Source organism: Strigops habroptila, chromosome W (genome assembly GCF_004027225.2).
Source record: "Strigops habroptila isolate Jane chromosome W, bStrHab1.2.pri, whole genome shotgun sequence".
Lineage (NCBI taxonomy): Eukaryota > Metazoa > Chordata > Aves > Psittaciformes > Psittacidae > Strigops > Strigops habroptila.
In genome coordinates this window covers 4,769,740-4,780,009 of record NC_044301.2, presented here as the reverse complement: position 1 = coordinate 4,780,009, position 10,270 = coordinate 4,769,740, and positions in this window count along the sequence as shown.

The following is a 10,270-nucleotide window of genomic DNA, read 5'->3' as shown; positions in this document are numbered from 1 at the left end:
GGCCGTGGGTAAAACACACTCCGTATGTTTGCCAACATGCTGATCCCCAGCACAATCAGGAGGCAGGTTTCAAGGGTACTCAAAGGCCATCTAAAACCTTCAGAACTCTCAACTGCTGTTGCAAATAGGCTGGTGGGGGAACGGGGGGTGAAAGAGAATGCTTTCTTCGTAAGTTTACCCCCCGAGGAGAAAAAAAAAGATATGCAATTGCTAAAATATTTCATTATATACCTCCCAATGTATAGTGGTGATGGCCATGCTGGAAGCACAAACCAGACCAGTTTCATGATCAATGAGTCTGTTGTATTACAAGTCATTACCATGAAGTACAGTGAAACAAGAACCTTAGCCCAGGCCCCCCAGCCGAGAAACACTAAAACAGCAAATAGTGGCTGTAAGTAAGGTACAACATGCTGAAACTCTGAGATCAAGCGCAACAAGTCTGAGAGCCAAATAATCACCATTGTGACGAGTAGTAACAATGAACGCTTATCACAAATATGATTAAACACACTCTGGTCAGATCTGTTGTTATCTCAACCTTTCGAGCCCCACGTTGGGCGCCAAAAAGAACTGTCGTGGTTTGAGCCCAGCCGGTAACTCAGAACCACACAGCCGCTCGCTCACTCCCCCCCCCCATTCTTCCTCCCCCCGCTCCTGGAGGGATGGGGAGGAGAATGGGAAGAATGTAACTCCCACGGGTTGAGATAAGAGCAGTCCCGCAACTAAGGTATAATACAAAACCACTACTGCTACCACCAATGATAATAACGATTAGTGAAATAACAAGGGGAGAGGATACAATTGCTCACCACCCGCCGACCGATACCCAGCCTGACCCGAGCAGTGATCTGGGCCTTCCGGGTAACTCCCCCCGGTTTATATACTGGGCATGACGTGCTGTGGTATGGAATACCCCTTTGGCCAGTTTGGGTCAGGTGTCCTGTCTCTGCTTCCTCCCGGCTTCCCCTCCTCCCTGGCAAAGCATGAGACTGAGAAAGTCCTTGGTTGGAATAAACATTACTTAGCAACAACTAAAAACATCGGTGTTATCAGCATTGTTCCCAGGCTGAAAGTTAAAAAACACAGCACTGCACCAGCTACTAAGCAGGAGAAAAATGACTGCTATAGCTGAACCCAGGACATTGGGGTCCCCCGTCTCAGTGATGCCCCAGGGATGGGCTTGGGCGCGGCTAGACAGGCATGAAGCCGAAGCCCTCGCATCCTGACAGGAGCTGGGCAGGCTGACATAGATCCACACGCACACACGCTCTGTCCTGGTGGAACCAATTTAATTGTGCTTTTTCGTTAATTGCTTGGAAGCGGCCGCTGCTGAACTCGGCACATGAGGAGCTGCGGTGGGGCAGGTGACCCCTTTCATCCCAGCGGTGAGCAGTACCCGGCACAGGAGGGTGTCGGGCACAAGCCCCGGGCTGTGGCAGGCAGTGGCTGTGCTGCCAGGGTTTGGACAGGCATTGGGAAACCTTCTTGCTGTATAAGAAGGACCCTATTTCAGAGTTGAGGTTTGGCTTTTGCTATTTTACTGCTGTTCGGTGTGTGGAATATGCAGTGCTTCAAAGCCAGTAAAGTGAATAACCTGTTCTGCCTGATGCAAATGGTTACAGGTTGTGTAAATTCTAATCAGGTGAAGACAGTATTTAACAAACATGTAATAATGCAGAACATTAAAAAGGCCTGATTACATGTAGTCATAAGACCATTCAAAGTCATATCCTTAAAAGTAGAATTCCTTGCAGAAACTTATTATCTTACATGCATCCAAATAAAAAAATCACAACAGAGGTATGAGTATCTTGGGTTTTGTACAAATGATCAAACCTGTATTCTTTATTGACCAAGGAACTGTGTAAAAGGGAACTTGGATAATGTTTTAAAACACTAGTGGTTTTTCACACAGTGTTTGTAGTTGATGCTGCAAGCTCTCTGAAGTTAGTAGCTTTCTCTGACTCGTATTTGTCTGGCACAGTGTCCTTATCACTGCAAAAAGACAACGTTGCATTGTTCTGTAAGTTTAATCTCATACAAGCCATGTAAGAAGTATTTTTAGAAGGAAACAACTGACAATACCAAACAACCCCCTCACCAAAGCTTTCAGGCCACAGTCGATCAGCTTTAACTAACCAATTGATCCCCTCTGTGAAGAGAGAAGTCTGGCTTACTTAACTCCTGGTTACAACTCCTTACATAAAAAGCTATGATTAATTATGAGCACAAAACATACCTAAGACTATCTCTATGTACAGAGAATAGTTTTGTGGTAACAAGTTTGACAAATTTCAAGTCCATAAATTGGAGTGATGCAGAAATTAATGGCTAGGTACATGGATTAAAGTAAATACTAGTTTGAACATGAGTTTAATGCCTCATAGTGCAATCCAGGAAGTGCTGCTTCAGTGACATAGGAAATGGAGAATTTCTTTTTATTTTTAAAAAAAACATGTGCTTTATTATTTGGAAGTCTCATACATCTGAAGTATCATTATAAGGAGCACCTGTAGGAGAATCAAACTTAGAAGCATGCATTTGAAAGTAAGGATTGTCTGTTACTAATGAAATATTTCAAAGACATTGAAAAGAAGCATCTTAGCTTTACAGGATTGTTCCACAAAAATGTACATTAACCTTATTACAGTACATACAAATATTGTGGATGGATAATAGAAATCACCACCCTTCCATACGAGATGCATCAAGAACAAAGTTATCCCTTATAATGTCAGAAACATAAAAGGCACCATAATAGAATGTTTAGAAAAAACTCAGTTTATGCCATTATATTTTAAAATTGTAAGAATTGCTGTCCCAACTTAAAACAAAAAGCCTTTCATACCTGCAAATTATTAGAAACTTGTAAACCTTTACATTTTTTCCAGAAGTATCAGGTGCAAATGCAAGGCAAATATAAAATCTGTTGACTTATTAGATTACAAACACTACCCCCTGAAAAAGCTGCAGTTACAAAAATATAAAAAAAATATTCTAACTCTCATTGTTAGATCTTAGCTTCAATCTACACTGCATTACGAGTCCAAAGCCAGATCTGATTTGGACTCATTCCTAGAATAGGAACGTGCCGTTTGCCTTATTTTTACATCAATATTCTGACCCCTTAGTATGGTTTTGCTTTCTGGATTTGTTTTATTAGTGCATATTAAGGATGTGGAGAGTGCTAACAGATAAAAGGTTATATTTATCAATGGACAGCAGCAACATAAGTGTTCTCAGTCTGCTGCCCTCCAAGAAGTCCATTTCTATAAGGATAAAAGGATTTTGGTGTTTTTTTTTTTTCCATCTAAGCCTCCATAGTAACTTTGTGTAGCAGTGTGCCATTTTCATTTCTGAACCTGGGACCAGTGGTAGGTGACTGAGTACTGAATTCTTCTCACAGACTTCAGTAAAGAACTGTGAGAAGTACACCAGCTGCTAATGCTACGTCATAGACCAGTAGCTGCTGTTGCAAGGACAATTATTGGCAACATCTCCTGCCTTCCACACATAATAGATTGGCACAGGCTTTACCCCTGTGGTGATTCTCTAGCCCTTGGCTTTAGTAACCTGGATCAGCATAGGAAGTTGAACCAGCTACAAAGGCAGCCTAAATAACAAAGTGCTAGTAGACATAAAAATGAGTTTACTTCTAAACAACAACTTAAAAATAATGACTAGATTAAATGAGACATTCTTAATGAGTAAATGTTGTAAATGCTGAGCCTAAGCCTGACAAATGCTAATGCTTTCATGGCTGAATAATGGAGGCTATGTTCCTTCAGTCCTTTATCAGTGCTAGAAGGCGGCGTCCAGTTTCCAACTCTAGAGAAACAGAAGCCTTCTTTTGTTGTGCAGGGAAACTGGCATAGATTAGTAGAGCAACACAGCTGTACTCCTAGATAGTGACCTGTTTTTTAATACTGGGTTTTAATAAGCACTCAGGGTCATTCAGCCAGCAGCATGACTGTGGAAGATTTAAGAGTGAGCTGTACTATTATCCTTATGCTTGGCACAAGACATTTTCCTTTAAATACCTTTTCCTTCATTAGAAAGCATCCCCAGCCTTTCTCCTGCTAAAGAACATTTGTTAGTCCTTGCCAATCAAGCAGGATTTTGGCCAGCTAACAGGTCCATAGATAAAGCGATTCTGAAATAGCATTATGTTTTACCCTACTTGAAAGAATTGACAGTACTCACATCTGCTTTGAAACAGCACCTTACTGTGTTCCATGTATATATATATATATAAAAAAGATATGAGCTAACAGGAGACTCATGGAGTTGTTATGAAAGGAAGTGTTCAGTGCTCTTATGCTGGGACAGTGTGTTGAACAGCATGAACAAGAAGCTAGTATTCCTCATTATGTTTCAGTTTCGTAAAAATAGGGTTCAAGGAGACACCATGTTCACTCCTCTGATCAGAACCGTATGTTCCAGTCAATTACACTGCCATGGCAGGATTTCTTTTAACAGAAGGTCAAAGGTATCTGCACACATCTGCCAAAGATTTTTTTTTTTTTTTTAAATAAGCACACTGTACCTACATGCTTAATCAGATTTGGAGAACATTTCACACCACAAAAAAATTAAACAAAACAATACCTATAATGTAGGCTTTTGAATTTTTGTTTAATAGAATTTTAAGATGTGAAAAATGTGCTTTACAACGCAGCTGGGGAGAATGGCCCATCTCCACCACTCTGAGCTTCGAAGAGAAGATCGGTGCTGTCATGATCATCACTGGAGAATAAAGTCATGGGAAAAGCCAGCAGCAGCAGCAGAACTGTCCTCAGGTTACCATCGACTGACCCTGACTTCCCTCCGATCATCACCCCAACAAAGAATGAACTTTGATGAAACCAGACGAGCTCAGCAGTGACCAGATGAGTTCGGTGTTGCCATCAGCAGGCAACAATCCATCACTACACAACTGTCCCTCCCGCCCTGAAAGACTGTTACAAGAGATGGAGCCTGACATCATGGACTGGATGAATTCAGCAATTTTATAGGGATTGGTCCATGGACTAAGCAATGATATCTCTCTCTTTGTGTGTCGGTGTGGGGGGGTGTGTGTGTATATATATATATATATGAGAGACAAAAAGCAATGGTATACTAAAAAATATGGGATCTGAGGATGACGTGAATGGTACGGAATAAGATGTGGATACAAAGGATCCCGCGTCTCTCTGTGTTGCCCAGGCTACGCCGCAGTGGCTATTCACAGGCGCGATCCCGCTACTGACCAGCACAGGAGCTTTGACCTGCTCCATCTCCGACCTGGGCTGTTTCACCCCTCCTTAGTCAACCTGGCATGCCCCGGCTCCCCCTGTCTCACTGTATTGATGCCAGCCATAGCACGGACACCTGCTCGGCATAGCGCACTGCAGCCCAGAACTCCTGGGCTCAAGCGATCCAGCGGGCTCAGCCTCCCAAGTAGCTAGGACTACAGGCACGTGCCACCATGCCCAGCTGTGCACACGTGGATTTTTTTTAAAAGGACTGTCGTGGTTTAAGCCCAGCCGGTAACTCAAAACTACGCAGCCACTCGCTCACTCCCCTCCTTCTTCCCCCCCTTCCCGGCGAGACAGGGAGGAGAATCAAAAGAATGTAAATCCCACGGGTCGAGATAAGAACAGTCCAGTAACTAAGGTACCATCCAAAACTACTACTACCACCACCAATAATAATAATGATAGGGGAAATAACAAGGGGAGAGAATATAAAACTAAAAGGGGAAAAGGAAAAGAAAACAATAAACACAAGTGATGAACAGTACAACTGCTCACCATCTGCCGACCGATACCCAGCCCAACCCGAGCAGCGATCTGGGCCTTTCGGGTAACTCCCCCCAATTTATATACTGGGCATGATGTACTGTGGTATGGAATATCCCTTTGGCTAGTTTGGGTCAGGTGTCCCATCTCTGCTTCCTCCTGGCTTCGCATGCCCCTCCTCACTGGCAGAGAATGAGAAACTGAAAAGTCCTTGGTCGGAGTAAGCATTACTTAGCAATGACTATAAACATCTGTTTGTTATCAGCATTGTTCTCAGAGTAAAGTCAAAAACAGAGCACTGCACCAGCTACTAAGAAGGAGAAAAATAACTGTTACAGCTGAACCCAGGACAGAAGGAAAGTAACACAAATTATTTTTTTTCCAAGCTTTTGATGCAGCAAGCAGACTGACAATAAGTTGCAGCCAAACATACCTGGTATTGTGTGATTACCTGCAGCTGCAGAGGACACCACAGATTTTCTTTGTGAGCAGTCTCTGCACAGTACCAGTCACCAGATTTACTTTGGAAAGCTTGGCTTGTGGAGCTGCCAGCATGACCACAAGAACTCAGGGCACCGCCTACTGGATACTACCAGAGTGTCATTGTTCGAGACAAAAATTAAACTTTGGGTGTTTTCCTACCTGACGTGCTCTACAGCTAGTGCTGTCTGGTCAAACTCTCCTGACTCATCATACACAACCCACAGCTCCTGTAGTGGTATCTGGCACTCCTTCAGCTCCAAGAGCTCCTGCATGCACTCCAAGGTAAAGGTGCTGTCCCGCAACTTGCACAGGAAAGGCTCACTGAGTTGCGCAACTGCTTTCACATCTGAATACTCCACATCAACAACCTGTTGAAACAAATAGTTCTTCAGATTTCTCAGAACCTTAGATACAGCTAAGGAGGGCTAACATGCATATGTCAGCAGGCCATACTCATCAAATGTAAGGGAACTGCAAGTTTGAACATCCAAGGTTTGCACAAAGATGTGTGACTTGGACATTGAGAGACCTAGAAAAGGAATATCCCAAACCAGCAATCCTCAGTGGGTCTGTGACAGGAGCACACAATGCAGAACAGATACTGTCAGTACCAAGATGGGTTAAAGGAATTTTACTGATAAAAAAATAAGAAATTATCAGAGCCTGATATTTGAAACGACTACATTACAACAGCCAGCTCTGGACCAAGTACTTATTCCCTCCGTGCCCACAGAGTTCTACCTCACAGCTCGCTCATGCTGACTTGGTGTTCTGCTTCCAGTTTCAAGCAAGGACCCTTTAATAGAATTCCCATTGCTCTAGCCATCACTGGCAATTAGATATGAAAACATTACTATTTTCTACCAGCTCGTAAACTTATAGGTAAATGATCTGTCTGTTAGAGGTAAATGATGTTAATTGGAGACAAATGCCTGAGCATTGTCTGTCACTGAGCAACTGCATTCCATTTATCTCAACAAGGACCTCAAACACATTAGTGCGCCAGACTGCTTGCCATCCAGATGGTTCAAGGACCTTCTCCAGGTACTCAGCTGTGAATTCTTTCACTTCAGAAGCTTTGCAGACAGCTAAAGAAATTGAAAACAGTACATTTATGCAAGAAAAGAAAGAAAAGTCCTCCATCTCACTGGAAAATGAAAGTCAACGCAGTTGAAATGTTCCTCTGTCACATCTAAAGTTGGAATTCATTCTGTTTTGCTCATGATAACCAGCAGCATTTTTGCTGTGTGTGTCCCTCAGAAAGCAGGAGAGTCATCTGTTTTGTGCTTCTCTGGAGGAAGAGATCCAGTACTCAACCTTCCAGGTACTGAAGGTTTCAGTGCCAGTGGAATTAAACAGCTAGCCTGTACCTTACTACACACAAAAAAGTTCTAGTAAAATCAGTTAAAACAAGGCACAGAATCCAGTATTAGCACCTCTGCCTTTCAATCATTCAATTTTATTTACTTATCTTGAAACCCTTGCCTCTTGATCCACCAGCAATAGCAGCATAAGTGATCACAGCTCACTACATCTTTACTAGACCCCATTAAGATCACCTCACAGTTGAATACAGAATTGACTCCATTTAAACTGGATAATTTAAACAGTCACTACAAGGAATCTGACTGCATATTCTTTTTCTACTAAGAAATTACTTACTCAAGATGTAATCCTGGTAAGCTTTAAATCACTCATAAAACAAAAGATGATCAGTGTGAAAAATATCTGTGAAAAGCATATTCCCATCTGGCATAGTCCTTCCTAAAGCAGTCCCTGGTTTGTCAGGACTGCTAATCACTGCAGGAATCATCATCTTCCTGGAGCAGATCTGGGGAGAGGAGCCGGAACAAAGCAATGCCCACAAACTGTCAGTTCAATGCAATTATCAGTCACACCTCTATTCCCACAGTCCTCTATTCCTCTTCAGTCCAAGATCTATCATGAACAGCTTTCTACAACAGATTTAAAATAATCCTTAGTGAAGAGACTACCTTACCTGGTTACTTGTTCTCTTCTTCAGAATATTTACCCTGTCCCAGAAAGGGATTTCCCTATTTGTTGCCACATCGCTGAGCTGCAGTTACATGCAAACTTGCTTGATTCTATATGTAAGATCTAAAATCCTTTAGGTAATACATTACCATGCATGTACATATTATGCCTTGTCAGTACACTGCACACTGCCTGCATCACCCAGACATGGTATCAATCAATAATCCAAACAATTCTGGAACATGTATAAAACCAGCTGATCCCATACACAACTAATCCTGCGCAATGCACAAGATTACTGTGAGCAAATAGCAAAACATACATAAGATGTGTGATAAAACAGCAGGTACTGGTCTTAGCTAAAGACATCTCTTCACAGCTCCCCTTTCCTTAAGCTTTTTCCTATTCAGTGCAAGCATTCATTTTGAATTTTAATAAACCAACAAATAACATGGAAACACCAAGCAGCATATTCAGCCAGAAGGGACACAGTGTTGTAATTTTCTGCCCACTTAAATAGACATTGGCTGAATCTTTACTTTAAAGGTCTCTAGGCAATGATAGCACCCCATTAGAATTCTCCAACGTCCTGGGTTCAGCTGTAACAGTTATTTTTCTCCTTCCTAGTAGCTGGTACACTGCTGTGTTTCAGCTTTAGTCCGAGAACAATGCTGATAACACACCAAGGTTTTAGTTGTTGCTAAGTAATGCTTACCATGATCAAGGACTTTTCAGTTTCTCATGCTCTGCCAGTGACGAGGGGCACGCGAAGCCAGGAGGAAGCAGAGACAGGACACCTGACCCAAACTAGCCAAAGGGGTATTCCATACCACAGCACGTCATGCCCAGTATATAAACTGAGGGGAGTCACCCGGGAAGGCAGATCGCTGCTCGGGTCGGGCTGGGTATCGGTCGGCAGGTGGTGAGCAACTGTATTGTGCATCACTTGTACTTATTGGGGTCCCTTTTAGTTTTATATTCCCTCCCCTTGTTATTTCCCTTATCATTATTATTGGTGGTAGTAGTAGTGGTTTTGTATTATACTTTAGTTATTGGACTGTTCTTATCTCAACCCGTGGGGTTTACATTCTTTCGATTCTCCTCCTCATCCCACCAGGAGCAGGGAGGGAAGAAGGGGGGGAAGCGAGTGGCTGCGCGGTGCTGAGTTACCAGCTGGGCTTAAACCACAACAGTCCTTTGTGGCACCCAACATGGGGCTCGAAGGGTTGAGATAGTGACAGATCTGACCAGAATGCGTCTAATCGTATTTGTGATAAGCATTCATTGTTTCAGATTAATAGTCAGTCACCACAATGTTGATTTATTTGCTCTCGGAGTTGTTGTGCTTGGTCTCAGAGTTTCAGCATGTTGTACCTTACTTGCAGCCAGTATTTGCTATTTTAACGTTTACCGGCTTTGGGGCCTGGGCTAAGGTTATCGTTGTGTTGTACTTTATGATAATGGCTTGCGATAAAATAGAATTACTGATCATGAAACTGATTTGGTATGTGTTCTCAGTGTGGCCATCACCTCTATACTTTGGGAGGCATGTAATGGGAATTTTTAACAATTACATGTCTTCCCCCCCCCCCCCCCCCGCAGAGGGTCAACCTATGAAGAAGACATCCTCCCGCACCTTCCACCCCCACACCAGGCTATTGACAATGTCATTTAAGAAATTTAAAGATTGTGAATGTCCTTTGAATACCCACAAAACCAGCCTGCTCATTCCGCTGGGAACCAGCATTTTGTTGAATATGGTTCAGGTTCTTGTCTAAGGTTGAAAAACTACCTAAGAGGACCACCAAGAGATCATCCCCAAGGTTGGAGAGCCATGAATGGCAGGGTGTGTGGGATAGTATGGGCAAGTATCTAGGCCAGTGGGCCCCTCCAGTGCTTTGGAACTTCACCACTGAACAAGTGCAACATCCGGAAAAACTAGTAAAACACTTAAACGAGGTGTGCTGTTGTTCTGCTTATACCAGAGAGGGACAACTCGCTGCAAC